Source organism: Dermacentor variabilis, chromosome 11, assembly GCF_050947875.1.
Source record: "Dermacentor variabilis isolate Ectoservices chromosome 11, ASM5094787v1, whole genome shotgun sequence".
NCBI lineage: Eukaryota > Metazoa > Arthropoda > Arachnida > Ixodida > Ixodidae > Dermacentor > Dermacentor variabilis.
This window is the reverse complement of record NC_134578.1, coordinates 110,413,033-110,434,866: the sequence shown is the minus strand read 5'-3', so window position 1 is coordinate 110,434,866 and position 21,834 is coordinate 110,413,033.

Here is a 21,834-nt window from a genome sequence, read left to right as displayed (position 1 = left end):
GTATTTTTGTCTCTCTTCTCTTTGGTTTTTGAGGATGTCATGCGGGTGAACGGGATTTTCAAAAGGACCGATTGGTGCTCGGATGCTTATTCCTGGAGAAGTTTGGTCCGCCCTCTCGTTTCCCTCGAGTCCAGAGTGCAGTGGGCACTAAATTACCGCCTGGAGCAATGCTAGGGCGGTGGCTAGCATTGTGTGAATTTTGTGTGACGGTGCCAGTCATGAAGGAACGACATATTACCTTGGAGTCCGTAATGACCTATGCAAATTGTTGTTTTGCTTATGCAACTCGAAGGGCCAGCGCTATGGCTCCTGCCTCCGCGATGCAGGTCGAATGGAGACCGTCATCGCTGTGAACCAATCGAGAGTTACTACTGTGAATTGGACTGCCACCACGCGCGTCCGTGTAGTATGTGTCTGGAGTTCTTCAATATTTCTTTTGTAAAGCCTTTGATTGCACTTTTCTTCTGGTTTGGTGGTGTCCCATGCTCATATTCTTTGGGATCTACGAAATTGGGATTATCTATAATGCTACTGTGTGTAGCAAAACTGTTTCTTCCACGCCGCCCCTCCCTTGTTCTGTCGAACTCAGACGTTCTATCTCTGCTACGACCACCGCTGTGGCGTGTTCTTCATGTGCGTTGTAAATACAAAGAGCTTTCAGCGTCTCAATGCTTGCGTTATTGGTAGCACCAGGGCAGTCTTATGGGCTGGCCCGATGATGCAACTCACTTTTGTCGTTTCGGCCTTATTTAGGTTTTGCAAGGGGAGGCTATAATAAATACTTGCACGTTTCTGACTGGCTCCGCTTCTCTGAAGCATTTTCGTTGTTTTGTGACTCTCTGGATCATTCGCGCCACATTCATTGTGGTTTGTTTTAATTTTTCTAGCGTGTGCGATACGCTGCCTTTTCGTTGTAACGACATGCCTAATATTCTGAGTTTTATTACCTCTCTAATTGGCTGTCTACACAGAGAGAGAGAGAGAGAACAAGGATAGGAAAGACAGGGAGGTCAACCAGAACAGCATCCGGTTTGCTACCCTACACTGAGGTGAGGAAAGGGGAAAAGAAAGAGGAAGAAAGGTAGAGAGTAAGCACTGAGTACGTGTAGGAGGGGCACCATGCACAAGGATACTATAAACGGTCTCTTAAACCGGTGCTCTTTAGGTACTGCACTAGTGCACGAAGCGTTTTTCGAGCCAGTGACGGGTGTGGCCACGGTCCGAGTATCTGACTCGGTGAACGGTCTCGAGTCTAGTCGGTGCAAAGTTGCCCGCAGAAAGAGGCGTTGGACATCGTAGCGAGGGCACGTACACAATAGGTGCTCGATGGTTTCCTCGCACCCACAGGAGTCGCACATGGGGCTCTCGGCCATTCCCATACGGTAGGAGTATGCGTTCGTGAACGCCACTCCAAGCTACAAGCGGCACAGCAAGGTTGCTTCGCCGCGGGAAAGGCTAGATGGTAGTTGTAGCCGTAGCGTGGGGTCCGTTTTGCGTAATCTGCATTTGAACACACTTGAAATCCAGAGATCTTGTGACTTCTTGCGTGCAAGTAGGCGAAGTTCCCTGGGAGCATCCGACCTCGCTAAAGGTGTTGCACGCGTCTTGGTATCTTCGTGGGCACACCGGGTAGCCTTGTCAGCTAGGTTGTTGCCGACGATGCCACAGTGAGCAGGAATTCATTGAAATATAATGTGGTGTCCTCTTTCCAGAGCTTGGTGGTGCACTTCCCTGATGTCAGATATCATCTGCTCGTAAGTTCTGTGATGTAACGCAGATTTTATACTGTGAAGAGCTGCCTTGGAATCACAAAATACGACCCACTTCTCTGTTGGCTGTTCGGTGATGTACGTCATAGCGGCATGGAGAGCTGCCTGTTGTTGCCTTAGCCTGTTGTTGCCCGTCGAAGTAGAGTCTACCGATTCCTTAACGGTACCGCGGGAGCGTTGACCGGCCAACCGGTCAGCGCCTTCTAACCGCGCCAGCCACGAGATCAGGAAGAGTAGCGCATGCGCACAAAGTTTATTCGAAGCGCAAGTTTTGTCTGCTAGGCTCTTCCCAACCCGCATTGTGTGTCCGAAGCCACCTAGTGCGCTCTTCAGCAGTCTCGAGGGCACGCCTAGCCTACACCGTGTGCCCGTCTCGTTCAGATGGTGCTTGGCGCTTGCAGACGACTTGGGGCTAGGTCGTCTTGCGCTCGGCCTGTCGCCGATTAACGAACCCGGTACATGCGTGACGCACACAGAATTAGTAGGAACTGCCAGGGGAAGTGAACCCAGAGCGCCTCCGCGTAACCTCCTTCTCCGCGACGCTCTGCCTCATCCCTCCCCTATTCCTTTTGGATGAACAACAGCCAGATGAACACACAAGTCCAGCTAAAAACTCTTCTACCCCGCTCCGCATCGCGCTCCTCTTATTCACCTTCAGGGGCCCTCCCTCAGCGCTCGCCTCTCTTAGAAGCTCGGTGGCCTCCGACTCATTCTCGCGGATTTCATAGACGGTGCATGCGCGAGTAACACATTTAGTAAGGAAGGAAATGTCCCTTCAACAGCATCAGCCACACGCCGTGGCACTGAATCGTGCAGCGCAGGCACGAGTTTGGCGTTGCTTTTTAGGGTCTCCCATTGCGCCACCATCGCCTTCCATAGTTGATTGGGCGTCACGTTGTGCAGATCCATCCTTCAAAGGCTGCTATTCATTATGGCCCCGATATGTACTAGAGTGTTAAATTCGGCTCCCTGTGGACCGCGAATAGGTAACCGCAAATAGAATCATTAACACCCTAGACTTCTGTCAACGAAAGGACCAGGCAGGATTTCGCAAAGGCTACTCAACAATAGACCATATTCACACTTTCAACCAGGGGATAGAGAAATGTGCGGAATATAACCAACCATTATATATAGCTTTCATTAATTACGAGAAAGCATTTGATTCAGTCGCAAGCGCAGCAGTCATGCAGGTATTACGGAAACACGGTGTAGACGAGCCGTACGTAAAAATACTGAAAGACATCTATAGCGGCTCCACAGCCGCCGTAGTCCTCCATAAAGAAAGCAAGAAAATCCCAATAAAGAAGGGCATCATAAAGGGAGATACGATCTCTCCAATGCTATTCACAGCGTGTTTACCGGAGGTATGTAGAGACCCGGATTGGGAAGAATTGGGGATAAGATTTCATGAAGAATACCTTAGTAACTTGCGATTGGCTCATGACATTGCATAGCTTTGTAACTCAGGGGACCAATTGCAATGCATGCTCACTGACTTTGGCAGGCAAAGCAGAAGGGTGCGTATAAAAATTATACTGCAGAAAACTAAAGTAATGTTTAACAGTCTCGGAAGAGAACGGCAATTTACGATAATTAGCGAGGCACTGGAAGTGGTAAGGGTATACATCTATTTAGGCCAGGTAGTCACTGCGAATCGGGATCATGAGATTGAAATAACCAGAAGAATAAGAACGGGCTGGGGTGTGTTTAGCAGGCTTTCTCAGATCATGAACAGCAGGTTGCCATTATCCCTCAAGATAGAAGTCTATAACAGCTGCGTCTTACCAGAACTAGCCTACGGGGCAGAAACCTGGAGGCTTACGAAAAGGGGTTCTACTTAAATTGAGGGCAACACAACGAGCTATGGAAAGAAAAATGATGGGTGTAACGTTAAGGGGGGGGAGGTGGATAAGAAGAGCGCAGATTAGGTGAGGGAACAAACGCGGGTTAATGGCATCTTAGGTAAAATCAAGAAAAAGAAATGGGCATTGGCAGGGCGTGTAATGAGGAGAGAAGATAAACGATGGTCATTTAGGGTTACGTACTGGGTTCCAAGAGAAGGAAAGCGTATCAGGGGGCGGCAGGAACTTAAGTGGGCGGATGAGATTAAGACGTTTGCAGGGACAACATGGCTACAATTAGCGCATGGCCGGGGTAGTTGGAGAAGTATGGGAGAGGCCTTTGCCCTGCAGTGGGCGTAGCCAGGCTGATGATGATGATTATTATTATGAAGAAGAGAACGCATAACCAGATACGCTACAGTATAAGAGATAGTGGCTACGCTCATAGGTTTTTCTCATTGTACAAACTTTCACCTAGTTTCTGGCCACACGTCTGATAATGCAGGGTTACATCATATTCTGTCTCAGAACGAGCACATACCGAATTTAGGGTACAAGTGTTTGTCCCTCTCGACACTATTGCTACTGCTGCATCGTTCAAAGTCTAGCTAATTTTTCTATCCCTTTTCAAGTTAGCTCACACATGATTGTAGAGTTCTAGCGAGAAATAAATGCTATGTCCAGCAGTACACGCTCATACTGTTCTGTCAACCTCTCCATTGCACCTCGTCAAATATCTCAGGATAAGATAGAGTAACCAGTTCTTCGTCCTCGCGTTCTCTTACCTTGCGCTTGAGCAAGTTCTCCAAAGGAAAGCGTATCCACTCAGCGTCTTCTTCAAGAAAGTGGTCACCGTCGAGCGGACAGGCGCGTACATCGTCGAGCAAGCAGTGCTCGTAGCAGCTGCGGCACAGCACGTGTTTGCACGGGAGAAAGGCAATAATACTGGGAATTACGCAACACGCGTTGCATATTCTGTGTGCCGGAAGAGGCTCGACGAAATGTAAATTTCTCCAGTCCAGTTCCTGAGAAAAACCGCAGAGCGTATACCGTTGGCCTTGAGAAGCCATGGCGTACCGCACAAACGTTGACTGGCAAACGTGCTGCTGTTGGTTCTGCTGAAATTTCTAAGCTTTGTCCGCGCTGTATGGTTGCAGCTGTTTGCATGGCTACTATCACCCTGATAATGCTGCACCCCATTTCCTTATCACAGACGGCGCCGCCCGCTGTTCGCCACGGAACATCGCAGAAATTGTCTACTCGTTTTGCTCGTCGACGCTTTTACCGATACTTATCTGTGGGGGCGGATAAGCGGGGGATGGGCGGTTCACAAAGGTCACAAAGGTTGGGAAAAATATGAAAAACAGTTTACCGAGACGTCAAGGGGCAGTTTGAGACAAAAGCATGAGTTGCTATGCGATGGAGCAACAACTGAACGAAAAAAGAAAGTACGAGGACTCTTTGCACAGTTTATATAAAAGATCGCCAGATAAATTAACAATTATCACAAAAGTATGATGTGGGTGTAAAAAATAAAGGAAAAATACACCTATTTGGTTTTGTTGTTTTATGTTTCTTTCGAATTTAAGTGCTTTTCTTTATGCCCCTTATGGGCCAGTGCTCCTACCGCCAGAGAGACGGCACCTGTGGAGACATACGTAAAGCACTGCGTCCTACTAAGGTGGTCTTGCTCAATATAACGCAATAATTGCGTAGAAAATATCGGTATTTTGTTTTCGATTAGTTTTACTTCTTTTCTGCACTTCAGTTTTCAGCGAGTGCCTTTCTTAGTCCTAAGATGTGACTGAAAGCTAATGTCTACGACAAGAACACTACACGGCGTTAACACTTAGCCTTCATTGCCAGAGCCAGCTCGGCCCGTCACGGTCACAACAAGGGTTTTTTTCATTCAGTGTAGCTAAAAAGGGGGAATATTCCCCCTCTTTCAGTGTCTGTGTTTGCTTAGTAACATAGCACATATTGGGTGATGTTTTGTTGTCACGTGGCGATTGGTTATTGCAATTCATTTCGGTGAGTTTTTATGCATTGTATTTTATATGATATGTTTGCAATCGCCATCGGTTTTTACACGCATCAGCTGTCCTTTGAACGATTCAGATGCATTTTGTTCGCCCATTTTATTCGTTTTTCATGTAAACATATCTTCATCTGGTTGATATGCACATGTATATTAACTGTACTGACACCATGCAATGTATTCTGATGACGGCCGGACCCCGGCCAAAACGTCAATAAACCGCCTCATACGCGCGCATCTACTTGACTGTGAATGTTTACCCGGACCCTTAATTGCTTTTTTCTGGCACACACACACACACATATATATATATATATATATATATATATATATATATATATATATATATATATATATATATATATATATATATATATATATATATATACGTGTGGAAAGACACAGCTGACAGAGGTTATATACCGGCTATTTACACTGGAGCCAGACCTCCAGGCCGACACTCGCTCGCGCCAAGGGCACAGACCCACTTCGTCGTCGTTCTCGCGGCGGCTCGTCCCTTGAGCATCGCTCGATGACATCGTAATACTATCCCCCGGCGGTAAAAGCGCCGTCACGGTGCTGTTAAATGTCCAAGGCGCGTGGAGAGTTGTACGGCTTGAGTCAGGCGACGTGGACAATGTCACTGGTTGTCACAGCGGAGGACGTAGTGGGCGTGGCTAGAACAATTTCATAGGTGACATCGGTCACTTTGCGGAGCACGCGATATGGGCCTGTGTAACACGAAAGCAGTTTTTCACAAAGGGCAACTTTACGCGAAGGTGACCAAAGCAACACGAGGCTGCCGGGCACAAGATGGACAGCACGGTGACGGAGGTCGTAGTGTTGCTTTTGTTTGCCTTGAGAGACTTGTAGACGAGCGCGCGCAAGTTGGCGAGCATGGCCAGCATGGGCAATAACATCACGGGCATAAGCGCTAGTTGAAGCTGTGGTGGACGGCAGCATAGTGTCCAGTGGTAGCGTTCGTTCGCGGCAATACAAGAGGTAAAACGGGGAAAAGCCAGCAGTTTCGAGACGGGAAGAGTTGTACGCAAAGGTAAGGTAAGGTAGAGCCAGGTCCCAGTCGCGGTGGTCGTCGGCATCGTATTTGGATAGCATGTCTGTAAGGGCGCGGTTCAAGCGCTCAGTGAGGCCGTTCGTTTGGGGGTGGTAGGAGGTGGTAAATTTATGCCGTATTGAGCAGGCACGCATGATGTCGTCGATGATTTCGGCCAAAAACGTACGGCCACGGTCTGTTAGCAATTGAAGTTGAGCACCATGCATCAAAATGATATCATGTTAGAGGAAGTCCGCAACATCAGTTGCGCAACTGATCGGAAGAGCACGGGTTACGGCGTAGCGGGTCGCGTACTCCGCGGCGACTGCAACCCACTTGTTTCCTGATGTAGATTCCAAAATGGGCCGAGAAGGTCTAAGCCGACACGATGAAAGGGCTCGGCAGGGAGGTCGAGCGGCTGCAGGTAACCAGCGGCGACCTGGGAAGACTTCTTGCGTCGTTGGCAAAGTTCACAAGCGGCGACGTAACGTCGTACGGAACGGGGAAGGCCCGGCCAGAAAAAACGGCGACGTACATAGTCATACGCCGAAATGTCCTGCCGTTGGTGCGTCGTGGAGCTCTTCTAGAACGGTGGAGCGGAGATGTTTAGGTATTACAAGTAGGAACTCAGAGCCTTCCGGGTGAAGGTTACGACGGTACAGAGTACCGTCGCGGAGGACGAAGAGGCGTACAGTAGCATTGGCCGGAGAGTGTTCAAAACGGTCGATGAGTGCTCTGATGTAGGCGTTATGGCGTTGCTCGTCGGCGAAATGAAGCAGCTGTGATACAGAGAATATGCAAGAAGCCATGGCAATATTGGAGGAGTCAGAGTCGTCAACAGGGTAACGCGACAAGCTGTGAGCGTCTTGGTGCAGGCGGCCAGACTTGTACACCACGGAATATGAAAAGTCTTGTAGCCTAAAAGCGCATCGATCAAGCCGGCCTGTAGGATCCTTTAGCGATGAGAGCCAGCAGAGAGCACGATGGTCAGTGACTACGGAAAAAGGGCAACCGTAAAGGTAAGGACGGAACTTCGCAACCGCCCAGACAACAGCAAGGCATTCTCGTTCCGTAATGGAATAGTTGCGATCCGATGGTGCTAGGAGGCGGCTCGCATATACAATAACGCGATCCTGGCCACGCTGACGCTGGGCTACGCCATGACCGCTGGCATCTATACGCAATTCTGTAGGGACATCAGGGTCGAAGTGGGCGAGAATGGGTGGTGAGGTTAGGAGAGTGACGAGACGAGAGAAGGCGGCGGCTTCTCCAATGCCCCACGAGAATCGTACGCCTTTTTTCAAGAGATTAGTTAGGGGTCTAGCAATTGTCGCAAAATCTGGAACAAAACGGCGAAAGTACGAGCATAGCCCTACAAAACTTCGAACCTCTGCGGCTGTCTTCGGAACCGGAAACTCTCTGACATCGCGAGTTTTGTGGGGATCAGGCTGTACATCGGAAGCGTCAACAAGATGCCCTAGCAGAGTAATTTGTCGGTGGCCAAAACGACATTTCGATGAGTTAAATTGCAGCTTCGCCTTTCGATATACATCAAGTATAGTTGTGAGGCGTTCAAGGTGAGTGTCGAAGGTTGGCGAGAAGAAGATGACGTCGGCGAGGTAGCAGAGGCATGTGGACGATTTGCAACCTTGGAGCAAGGACTCCATCATACGCTCAAAGGTGGCAGGGGCGTTACATAATCCAAACGGCATTACTTTAAATCGGTATAGGCCATCAGGTGTGATGGAAACGGTTTTTTCTCTGTCCATATTGTCAACAGCAATCTGCCAGTATGCCGAACGATCCAGCTATTTCCCATCAATAGACGGGAAATAGCTGGAACCGTGCAGGCAGTCAAGGGCGTCGTCTATACGTGAGAGCGGGTAGACGTCTTTCTTAGTAATGTTGTTCAGATGACGGTAGTCTACACAGAAGCGCCACGTGCCATCCTTCTTAACCAACATCACAGGTGACGCCCAGGGGCTCGAAGAAGGCACAATGGTGTTTTTATCTAGCATTTTGTTGACTTCGTTTTGAATTGCTTGGTGTTCCGACGCAGAAACTCGATACGGTCGCCGGTAAATAGGCGTAGCATCGCCAGTAAGAATCTAAAGCTTGACCGTGAGCGTGTGGCCTAAAGGGCGATCATCGAAGTCGAAAATATCTCGGTAGGACGATAATACTTGGCAAAGCTCTTCAGCCTGCGCAGAGGACAGGTCCGTCGCAACCATTTTCTTTATGTTGGGATCGGCACCCGAGGCTGGCGCGTGGGGCATGCTAAGCTCGCGAGAACCATCGGTCGATAACGCTGCCACGTATTGGTCGCCGAGACAATCAACGGTGGCAAGGCAAATACCTTGCGGTAGAAGTTCTTTTGCCAATCCAAAGTTACAGACAGGCATGCGAGTGCGGTTCCCAGTAATTTTAAGTATAGTGTGAGGCACTGTAACGTCATACCTTATTGGAATGTCGGGCAGAGCAGTGACGAGGTACTCGCCATCAGGAACTGGTGGGAAAGACAATATTTCAATGTAGACTATTGACTTTGGCTGCAGGCGAAGAAAGCCGGTGGCACGTAAGCGGCAGTGGGGTGCGTCAGAAGGTTCTGCGAGCATCGGCAACTCAAGGCGAAGGGAAGAGCAGTGAATAAGAGCAGAATGTGCGGAGAGGAAATATAGGCCGAGATTGAGGTCGCGGGGGGCAATGAACAATTACGGTGAAGAGTAGAGGGGTGTGGCGGCCGGCGATGCTGACACGTGCCGTACACATGCCGATGATAGGCGCAGTACCGCCATCCGCAACGCGGACGACGCGTGCCGACGCTGGGGTGAGGAGTTTGTTCAGTTGTCGTCGGAAGGCAGCACTCATAATAGAAAGATGTACTCCTATATCGATGAGTGCCATGACAGGATAGCCGTCAACGTCAGCGTCAAGAAGGTTTCGGTTCGTGGGTAACGTGAGCAAAGGATTTGAGGGCAGGGTCGACAATGCAGCTTCACCTCCAGAAGCTGCAGTGCCTAGTTTTCCGGCTGTGTCCGGGAGGCGATAGGCGGCGAAGAGAAGCGGCGGGGTTGGGGCAAACGAGACTGATGGCGTCGAGGTGAGGGCGAGCGGCTGTAGCGAAGGTTCGAAGCAGGAGCATCAGCTGCAGTGGATTCATGGCGAGTGGTATAGGGAACGGAAGGTCCAAAGGTGCGGGAATAAGCGGCGGTGTATGTCCGAGGAGGTGGCGGCCATCGGTTGCGGCAGTGACGAGCGACATGGCCAACGCGACAGCAGTGGAAGCAGATCGGCAGGTCATCAGGGGTACGCCAATCGGACGGGTTGCGGCGAGATGTGGCGGAAAAGGACTGCCGAGGACGAGGAGGGCCGCTAAAGAACTGGGGAACGCTGGGTTGAGACGTGGAACACACGGAGTTCAGACCCATGTTCTCGAATTCCTGCCTGACGACAGCCTGAATCATAGCAATGGCGGTTGCTGGCGGATCGGGAGCCGTCGTGGAGAAAGCTGGCGAACAGGTGGCCTCGAGGTCGCGGCGAGCAATACGGGTGACATCGTCACAGGTGGTGGTCTGACGTGGTCGACCCTCACATGTCGACCTAGCAGCAGTGTTGGGTAGCCGCGTGATGTGGTGTGTGATACGGCGGCTCTTAGCTTGTTCAAGGCGACGGCATTCTTTGATGATGGCGTCGATGGTGGACACGTTGCCGAAAACAAGCAAATTGAAGGCGTCGTTGGCTATACCTTTTAGAACAAGTGACACTTTATCTGCTTCCGACATAGCATCGTCAGCTTTGCGGCATCGAGCCAAGGCGTCGAGGATGTAGGAAACATACGGCTCCGTAGATGACTGAAAAAGAGAAGCAAGAGCCTTTCTCGCGGCAGCCTTGTGCCCAATGGGGTCGCCGAACAGTACCCGTAGCTTCTCTTTGAAACTGTCCCAGCTGGTTATATCGTCGTCATGCGTTTGGTGCCACACTCGTGGGGTGCCGCCGAGATAAAATGACATCGGCGAGCATAATCGTTGGGTGTCACCTGTTATTAGCACTGGCGTGTCCATAGAGCTTGATCCAGTCGTCAACATCCTGTCCCTCCAGGCCAGAGAACACACCTGGGTCGCGATGTGGGGCGACCGTGACGATTGGAGATGTGGGACAAGCCGAAGCCGTTGCAGAGGTGGGCGCGTCACCGGGAGGCATCGTGACGAGCTCGATGTGCCGACCACTTCGGAGTTCGGTAGTGAGGACGGGGATCGCTGACCTCCACCAGAATGTGGCGACACTGGAGCCAGGCAGCCAGGCCGACACTCGCTCGCATCACGCGCACCGACCTACGTCATCGTCGTTCTCGCGACGACCCGTGTCTTGAGCATCGCTCGATGATATCATAATATTATATATATATATATATATATATATATATATATATATATATATATATATATATATATATATACATACGGAAATTTTCGGTCACTGGCAACACTGCCTAGACCGAACTTTCGGCGACACGAGGCATTTAACACTATAGCGTTAAAAACTACACGCCAGCGATCCTGGCCAATGTTTACGACCTCTCAGGCGCCCCGTTTTATTGAGCGCACCGTCATCGCTGGCGTGCCGTCACATCATTGAAGCCACATGGGCGACGCATGTTTTTAGGGTCTGAAGCGCTACGCGACTGACAGGCGGAGCGTCTGACTGCAAAAACGACGAAGCCGAGTAGGTGCAGCGTTAAGGTCTGCTCACTTGCCCCTGCAGATGCGCGAGGTAAGAATCCTGCCTTTAGCAGTAGGTATGAGCGATGCTCCACGGCTGCTCGGTGAAGAAGCACGCGATTTCATTTCCATCGAGCGCTTCGGGGCTCTGTACACAAACGAGTGTGCAGCGTTTTCCATGTAGTAGTCGGAACTGAATGGACAGGGAAGTTTAAGCTACGAACAGCGGCGCTATTCTTTAGGTCTCATTTCATGCGTCACAGGAGCGCGGCGTCCGAAGCGCAGCTCGAGGCGCTCCTTATCACACCAGCGTTCTAGCATTCGAAGACGCCTGGTAGCTGCCGGAGCCTTGCTCCGTTCCTTCGCCTTCTGCTCTAATTTAGCGTGCCAACCCCACGTGCTGCTGAATACCGATCAAGGAGCTTCAGCGAAACACTAAAGCTTGTTGTCGTGTTCAATGCTTCGCCTTTGTAGAGAAACTGCTATTTTTCGCGGCGAAGGCGTTAATATCGCCAGAAATGCTCGAAAACCCCCGTTTCTGCCAGATTTAATGGTTTGCAGAAAACACTACATCACTGAAGAACTATATGTGTTAAGGAAAAGTTGGGATACGGGCAATATTAAGGCGATTTCGTGGAGTGTGCGCTAATTAGGCGTCAAACAAAAACTGCTGAACCCTAGTTCTTTTCCTGTTTAGAGGCATAGAATGAAACGCTTATAACGCCGTACCGCTCATTCCCTGGGAGGAATAAAAATTGGCAATGGCTTAGCTCTGCTATGCCAGGATAGAAGTAGCGAAAGCTAAGGCATAGCATGGTTAGCCTTGATTCATCTTGATTGCAAGTCCAGGTCAGTCAGGTTGTCTAGCTATGTTGCGGCGTCTAGCCAGTCGTTCGGTGCGCTGTCCGTCTGTTTCCCGGGCGATTCGTTTCCTCTTCATCTCGTCCGGAGGTCGATTACAGGCCTCCTCCTACTTATCAGAATTGTCGCCGTCCATACTGCCGCCTCAACTGTGGTTGCGGCACCCGCGAGGTCTCCTTCTCAGTCCTCCGACATGTTATCCGGCATGCGACGCAGCTGGCGAAGCGAGCGAAGGCGAGCGCAACGACGAGGAACGCGGTGTGACGTCATACCGAACGGCGGCGGACGGAAGGCGTGGCGCTGCGCAACGGCGGAACACCTGTGGTTCGGTGCTACTAGTGGCGCATGCGCAGTAGTGACTAGGGAACGAGAGAGAGAGAGAGAAATATCCGCGGCGAGGCGCGCGTTGTGACGTCATGTGCATCCTCGGAGCACCGCCACGGCGAAATCGCAAGTTCGCAGCCAGTACAGCTTTCCCTTTAAAAACACCAGAGATTTCATACTTGAGGCTTACGGGGGACGCTATCGGTGACGTGAGCCGAACGTTTGAAGTGTGTAGGTCGTTCATGTGCTTTCCTAGAATTACTGAATACGCGTCGTCATCCAATTTTTATTCGTTCTACGATGCGTGAAGCTGGTTTTCCTGATCCCCTTGCATAACTACGCAGGCCCCATTGTTTATAATTCGTTGTAGTAAAAAGCATCTTTTGGGTACCGAAGGATAACTTTATTCTGTGTAACTTAATCAGTGCCTTTCAGGAAGTTACGCATCCATGCGTTCCACAATGTCATATTGCCTTTTTCCGCAATGTTTCTCACATACATAAATGTTCTGGACAAGACACTCCTTTCAAATCGCGTGAAAAAAGAACGTTTGTGTTGGTGGTTTTATTAGAAACGCTGGAAAAAATTACTGAACCTTCATTCTTTGCTGTCTTTCCATGCAGCTAAGAGATTCGCAGCAGGTTTCTCTGCTGTGCTTAGTGATTTCAAAAAGCAGCTTGCGTATATAAGTAAAAATAAAACTCAGTGCCCTTCCACTCTGTACAGAAGGATGACCAGCGAAGCTGTGCATGTAGAATTAAGAGCGAACTGCACCTCAGCCGCGGGTCGTCCCGGCATTGAACTATCTGCGGGATTGGCCCACGTACGGCGAGTGCTTCGCGCCTGCTTCACATCCGCCGCGGGTCGGCACGGCATCTTTGGGATCGGCACACGTATGGGAGTGCTTATCGCTTGCTTCACCTCCGCCGCGGGTAGGGCCGGTTTTGCACTATATTCGGTATCGGCCCACGTATGGGGAGCGCTTAACGCCTGGTTCACCTCCGCTGCGGGTCCGCCCGGCATTATTGGGGGCGTGGAGCGACAAACTGCGCGTCTGCGTGCATGTCCGCGCACAATGTTTCGCTTTCGCTGTGAGCGCGTTTTCGCACCGTGCCGTGAGCTTTGGGCCGCAGCATATGAGCATTTGATTGTTGTGTTCATAGGAGGTTGTGGCCAAGTACTGCACCAGGGTGGCCAATTCTGCTCTGGTGAGGGAGTGCGTTACCGGTTCTGGTCACCGGGATCAGGCCACACTCCAGGCCTGTTTGTGCAATTTTATCAACACGCGGATTTTTTTTTTTAAATCCGGTGGAAAATTGCCGGCACCGGGATTCGAACCACGGACCTCTTGCACGCGAGGCGGGTGTTCTACCTCTACGCCACCGCTGCACTCCGATGCAAAGGGGGAAGGCAGCTGGGGAGGATCAGGTAACAGCAGATTTGTTGAAGGATGGTGGTCAGATTGTTCTAGAGAAACTGGCCACCCTGTATACGCAATGCCTCATAACCTCGAGCGTACCGGAATCTTGGAAGAACGCTAACATAATCCTAATCCATAAGAAAGGGGACGCCAAAGACTTGAAAAATTATAGACCGATCAGCTTACTGTCCATTGCCTACAAAGTATTTACTAAGGTAATTGCAAATAGAATCAGGAACACCTTAGACTTCTGTCAACCAAAGGACCAGGCAGGATTCCGTAAAGGCTACTCAACAATAGCCCATATTCACACTATCAATCAAGTGATAGAGAAATGTGCAGAATATAACCAACCCTTATATATAGCTTTCATTGATTACGAGAAAGCGTTTGATTCAGTCGAAACCTCAGCAGTCATGGAGGCATTACGGAATCAGGGTGTAGATGAGCCATATGTAAAAATACTGGAAGATATCTATAGCGGCTCCACAGCCACCGTAGTCCTCCATAAAGCAAGCAACAAAATCCCAATAAAGAAAGGCGTCAGGCAGGGAGATACGATATCTCCAATGCTATTCACAGCGTGTTTACAGGAGGTATTCAGAGACCTGGATTGGGAAGAATTGGGGATAAAAGTTAATGGAGAATACCTTAGTAACTTGCGATTCGCTGATGATATTGCCTTGCTTAGTAACTCAGGGGACCAATTGCAATACATGCTCACTGACCTGGAGAGGCAAAGCAGAAGAGTGGGTCTAAAAATTAATCTGCAGAAAACTAAAGTAATGCTTAACAGTCTCGGGAGAGAACAGCAATTTACAATAGGCAGCGAGGCACTGGAAGTCGTAAGGGAATACATCTACTTAGGGCAGGTAGTGACGGCGGATCCGGATCATGAGACGGAAATAATCCGAAGAGTAAGAATAGGCTGGGGTGCGTTTGGCAGGCATTCCCAAATCATGAACAGCAGGTTGCCATTATCCCTCAAGAGAAAAGTATATAATAGCTGTGTCTTACCAGTACTCACCTACGGGGCAGAAACCTGGAGGCTTACTAAAAGGGTTCTACTCAAATTGAGGACGACACAACGAGCTATGGAAAGAAGAATGATAGGTGTAACGTTAAGGGATAAGAAAAGAGCAGATTGGGTGAGGGAACAAACGCGAGTTAAGGACATCTTAGTTGAAATCAAGAAAAAGAAATGGGCATGGGCAGGACATGTAATGAGGAGGGAAGATAACCGATGGTCATTAAGGGTTACGGACTGGATCCCAAGGGAAGGGAAGCGTAGCAGGGGGCGGCAGAAAGTTAGGTGGGCGGATGAGATTAAGAAGTTTGCAGGGACGACATGGCCACAATTAGTACATGACCGGGGTTGTTGGAGAAGTATGGGAGAGGCCTTTGCCCTGCAGTGGGCGTAACCAGGCTGATGATGATGATGATGATATGAGCATTTGACAGCACACCAGCAACCATTGTTGCGTGGACGCTATCAGAACTGTACGAAAATAATTTTGTTATAGAGACTTCGACGCCTACGGTGACTGCGATGTGCCGCCACGACGATTCAATGTTCTTTTTGTCTTATAAATTCTTGGACAGTTCAATATTATTTCTCAAGTTGCGTCGCACTGTATCTTTATCGGTCTTCTGAGCGTGCGATTTCCCTCGGCTTCTTTTTCATAATCCATTGCATTAATTCATAACACAAACATGACCATATGCCATGCCTTTTTTTCTCCCTTCCCATTCCAGTGAACTTGCCAGAATCTAGTATCAACAATTTCATAGACCTAATAAAGCGTCATGACATTAGCCGGGCACCGGGCGGCGTGGGCGAGCGTCTCAGTGCGCGTTTTCTGCCTACTCACCGAACAGCGCGCAGTCCCGCGCCGTAGCAGAAATCTCCCTCGCGTCTTTGTTTGCTGCATACCCGAGTTGTAGCCGATGGCTGTTTGCCGGTTCTAACTTTCGCCAGCCACGGCGGCCGCATTTCGATGGGGGCGAAATGCGAAAACACTCGTGTGCTTAGATTTAGGTGCACGTTAAAGAACCCCAGGTGGTCAAAATTTCAGGAGTCCTCCACTACGGCGTGCCTCATAATCAGAAAGTGGTTTTGGCACGTAAAACCCCAAATATTATTAATTAAACTTTCGCCAGCCAAGCTTCACGCAGCTCCTTGCCCTGCAGCTACCTGTGAATAAAGCTGACACCGAGCTCCGTTGCGTACGTCCGGCACTGCGGCACCGAGCAGTAGCCTACCATGCAGCACGCCTCCAAAGGCAGCCAATACCTGTTACAGTACTTTCAAATGTTGTCAAGCAGACACCCAATGCGGTAAAGCTTCACCACTTAATCAGAACCGCGGCGCAGGTAGGACTTTAAACTTTCGTTTTTAGCTCGCTTCGGCGCTTCCGAAGCAGCCGACGCGGCCGCTGTGTCCACGTGATCCCTCATGCCACGTCACGCCGACGGTGGCGCCAGCTTTTCCAGTGGTGGAGCTCGCCCCCAATACTCTATTCGTGATCGGCACACATATGGTGAGTGCTTAACGCTTGCTTCACATCCGCCACGGGTTGGTCCGGCACTGCACTATCTTCAGTATCGGCCCAAGCATGGGGAGTGCTTAACGCCTGGTTCACCTCCGCTGCGGGTCCGCCCGGCATTACACTGTCTTCGGGATCGGTTCACGTATGGGGAGTGCTTAGCGCCTGCTTCACCTCTGCCGCGGGTCGGCCCGCCATTGTACTATCTTCGGGGTCGGCCCACGTATGTGAAGTGCTTAACACCTGCTTCACTTCCACCGCGGATCGGCCCGGCATTGTACTATCTTCGGTATCGGCCCACGCATGGGAACTGCTTAAAGCCTGCTTCACCACCCAGATGGCCGAAATTTCCGGAGTCCTCCACTACGGAGTGCCACATCAGAAAGCGCTTTGGGCACGTAAAACCCCATAATTTAAAGATAGTCTTTCTAGACGATTGCTTTTACATAAACAAACATTATAAATAAACTTTATGAAATCTTTCCCGCTGTGCCAATGTCACTGTTTACAATCGTTACATTACAATTACAATTCTTAATGGCACAGCGCGGGTATCTCTTACAATGCCAGGGGGCGCTCACAGTGGAACAAGGCAGGTCCATTTGCCGAGCGGATGATTTCTGCACCAGTGGCCACCTTCAAGCTCTTAATTTAAGAGAGAGCAGGAGCAATGTGAACATGCCCACAATAGAGGCGATTACAAGGCTGCTGGAAGAAATGTAGGGAAATGAAAATAGCGGAGGAGTACAAAAAACTAGGTTAGATTAGGGCTTTAGAAACGTTGTTGATCAGAATTCTTTATGTTCTTTTCCTTTCCTTCTCTTTAATAACAGTAGGACACTAGGCAATATAACAAAAAGACCTTGGTGGTGCAAGCTGCCACCCCATTCCAAAGGCGATGCACGTAGCATGCATGCATGCATGCAACCATCCATCCATCCTCCCATCCATCCGTCCGTCCGTCCGTCCGGCCATCCGAAAAAAAACGAAGAGGCTGTGTTGCGTGCTAGGCCAGAGTGATCGGCTCCACAGCTTCCGTGTCGGTTGTCCTTCCTTTCACGCTCCACAGTGGCGGCCATGCACAGTGGCGGCCATGCATTAGAGGACGACTAAATGTAGCAAAATGCTGCACATCAAGCCCTCACCGCATCAAGCCCTTGGCTTCCCGATATCCCTGAGGTTCTGTTTCAGCCGCCATACTTTTGGACGCATAATCCTCAGGTGTGGTCTCTACAAGCCGAAGGGCAATACCAACTGCATCAGGTCACTTCGCAGACAGCGCAGTACGACAAAGTGATTTCGTCACTATCACCGAAAAAAGTCAGCGACTTTACCGACGTCCTCGTCCAGCCTTTGCATAAAAATCCGCATGAGTGCCTCAAGAAAAAGATCCTCCCGCGTACCGTTCCTTGGGAACGCCCACGTCTTGAAAACTCCTGAGCAGCGAAGAACCTGGCGACAGACGGCCCTCCCAAGTTCTGCACCGGATGACAGCTCTTAGGTGAACGTGATGCCAACACCCATAGCGCTATCCTCGAGTACGTCTTCCTGCAGCGCTTTCCCCAGTCCGTTTGCCTCGTCCTGCCGCCGCTGATAACACGAAGCTAGGCCGCCTGGCTGAGCTCACTGATATCATCCACGAGGCTGCCGCTCCTTCGATTACTGTCGTCGCGCCTTCGCCTGAGCCGTCAGCGGTCGCCCAGCTCGATGCGCACATTGACGACCTCACGGCTGACATTGCTTCATTTCACGAGCACAGAAGACGCCAGGGCTCTTGAAGCCCGCTTGCTGCATCGTCTTCTCGCGACACGCGGGCAAGTGCCCCTCCGTTCCAGCTCACCTGATGGTATCACCTGCGTTTTGCACAAAGTGCTTGGAATTGCACGTCACCGTGTACTTACTTGGGAAACGACAGAAGGGATTACTGACAGCCGCACGTGACCCCTTTCCTCGAGCTGGCCGCCTGCTCACAATTAAAGACAAGATTGCGGGCATACGTTTCTTCATGCAAACAGGCGTCCAGGTTAGTGTAGTGCCCCCATACCGCAATGATCGCTATTCGAAGCCTTGTAGGCAGCTTCTCCGCATTGCTAGCGCCTCTGCCTTGGCGACATGCGAGTTTCGTTCTATTACCATTGACCTAGAATTAAGCAGCACGTTCTGCTTGATTTTCGTCATCGCTGACGTCGTCTATCCCATTATCTGTTCTGATTTCCTGTCCTTTTAAATCCTTGACTTCAGCATGCGGCACCAACGGCTCATCGAACGCACTACTCGTCTGTCAATGGTTGTACATTTATTGAGAGTTGACTGCCCCAGTGGCATTCACATCCTTGTGTCGTCAAGTCCTTACCAGGGAATCGTGGACGTGTTTCGCGAGGTCACAAAACTTTGCAATCTGAACAAGCCTCCTAATCACATGTTACTCACCAGATCATCACACGTAGTCGACCAGCTTCTTTCCATCTTCGCCGTTTATTCGGCGAGCGTCTCGCGGTCGCTAAACGGGAATTTGTGTACACGTTGAAACACGGCATTAATCGTCCTTAATCCAATGCTCAGGGGTCGTCTCTGCATCTGGTACCAAAGGAGGATCGGAATGACTAGCGTCTGTGCGTAGACTATCGTGCTCTCAATGCTCAAATTATTCGTGACAGCTACCCACTTTTCCACATTTAAGATTTCACATCTAATCTGATTGCGTGTAAGGTCTTCGTCAAAGTCGATCTGGTCGAAGCATGCCACGTGATACCAGTTGAGCCCAATGACGTTGCAAAAACTGCCATCACGACGCCCTTCAGTGTACACGAGTTTGTGCGCACGGCTTTTTGATTGCGCAACCCGCGAAAAACGTATAAGCACTTTATTACCGAGGTGACACCAGGTTGGCTTGCAGTCTTCGCGTACATACCGTGAAATCCTGAGAGATAGCCCGCCTAAAAGCGAGAGAAAATCGAGTGAAAATATGAGGTGGGCTAACTTCCTGTGTACCTTTAGAAACTAGCACACGTTGTTTTCTAAAACTAGAAAATCTTGCAAAGAACAGGGGTGGGTTATCATTTGGGGGTGGGGCACCTCTCGAGATTTTACGGTAAATTACATACTTTACGGTAATTATATGCCGGACAGGCCGCCATTGGAATCTGAAACTTGCAACGTTTAACGTTAGAACGTAATCTAGTGAAGCGAGTCTAGCAGTGTTATTGGAGGAATTAGAGGGTAGTAAATGGCATATAATAGGGCTCAGTGAGATTAGGAGAACAAAAGAAGTATATACAGCGCTAAAAAGCGGCACGTCTTGTGCTACTGGGGCTTAGTGGAGAGACGAGAACTAGGAGTCGGATTCCTGATTAATAAGGATATCGCTGGTAACATACAGGAATTCTATAGCATTAACGAGAGGGTGGCCAGTCCTGTTTTGAACCTAATAAGAGGTACAAATTGAAGGTCGTACAGGTCTACACACCTACATCCAGTCATGATGACCAGGAAGTCGAAAACATTTATGAAGACGTGGAATTGGTTAAAGTCAAAACAAAATATATTACACTGATGGGCAACTTCAATGCCAGGGTAGGCAAGAAGCAGGCTGGAGACAAGTCAGTGAAGGAATATGGCATAGGCTTTAGGAATAGCAGGGGAGAGTTATTAGTACAGTTTGCAGAACAGAATAATATGCGGATAATGAATACCTTCTTCCGCAAGCGGGTTAGCCGAAAGTGCACGTGGAGGAGCCTGAATGGCGAGACTAGAAATGAAATAGACTTCATACTCTGCGCTAACCCTGGCATCATACAAGATGTGGACGTGCTCGGTAAGGTGCGCTGCAGTGACCATAGGATGGTAGGAACTCGAATTAGCCTAGTCATGAGGAGGGAACGGACGAAACTGGTACATAAGAAGCCAATCAACGAGTTAGCGGTAAGTTGGAAACTAGAGGAATTCCGGATCAAGCTACAGAACAGGTATTCGGCTATAACTCAGGAAGAGGACCTTAGTGTTGAAGCAATGAACGACAATCTTATGGGCATCATTAAGGAGTGTGCAATAGAAGTCGGTGCTAACTAAGTTATACAGGATACCAGTAAACTATCGCAGGAGACGAAAGTTTTGATCAAGTAAAGCCAATGTATGAAAGCCTCTAACCCTACAGCTAGAATAGAAATGGCAGAACTTTCTATGTTAATCAACAAGCGTAAGACAGCAGACATAAGGAACTATAATATGGATAGAATTGAACATGCTGTAAGGAACGGAGGAAGCCTAAAAACACTGAAGAAGAAACTAGGAATAGGAAAGAATCAGATGTGTGCGTTAAGAGACAAAGCCGGCAATATCATTAGAAATATGGATGAGATAGTTGAAGTGGCTTAGGAGCTCCATAGAAATTAATACAGTACCAGTAGCACCCACGACGATAATGTGAGAGAGAATACTGCAGAGGAAATTGAAATTCCACAAGTAACACCGGAAGAAGTAAAGAACGCCTTGGGAGCTATGCAAAGAGGGAAGGCAGCTGGGGAGGATCAGGTAACAGCAGATTTGTTGAAGGATGGTGGGCACATTGTTCTAGAAAGGCTAGCCCCCCTATATACACAATGCCTTATGACCTGGAGCTTATCGGAGTCTTGGAAGAACGCTAACATAATCGTAATCCATAAGAAAGGGGACGCCAAAGACTTGAAAAATTATAGTCCGATCAGCTTACTGTCCGTTGCCTACAAAGTATTCACTAAGGTAATCGCAAATAGAATCAGGAACACCTTAGACTTCTGTCAACAAAAGGACCAGGCAGGATTCTGTAAAGGCTGCTCAACAATAGACCATATTCACACTATCAATCAGGTGATGGAGAAATGTGTGGAATATAACCAACCCTTATATATAGCATTCATTGATTACGAAAAAGCGTTTGATTCAGTCGAAACCTCAGCAGTCATGGATGCATTACGGAATGAGGATGTAAACGAGCCATATGTAAAAATACTGAAAGATATTTAGAGGGGCTCCACAGCCACAGTAGTCCTCCACAAAGAAAGCAACAAAATTCCAACAAAGAAAGGCGTCAGGCAGGGAGATACGAACTCTCCAATGCTCTTCACAGCATGTTTACAGGAGGTATTCAGAAACCTGGAGGGGGAAGAATTGGGGATAAAAGTTAACGGAGAATAACTTAATAACTTGCGATTCGCTGTGTCGCAACGCAATACCCCGAAACAGCAGAAGAGGTAGCGATTGCGCTTGCGCTTACCGACCCCCT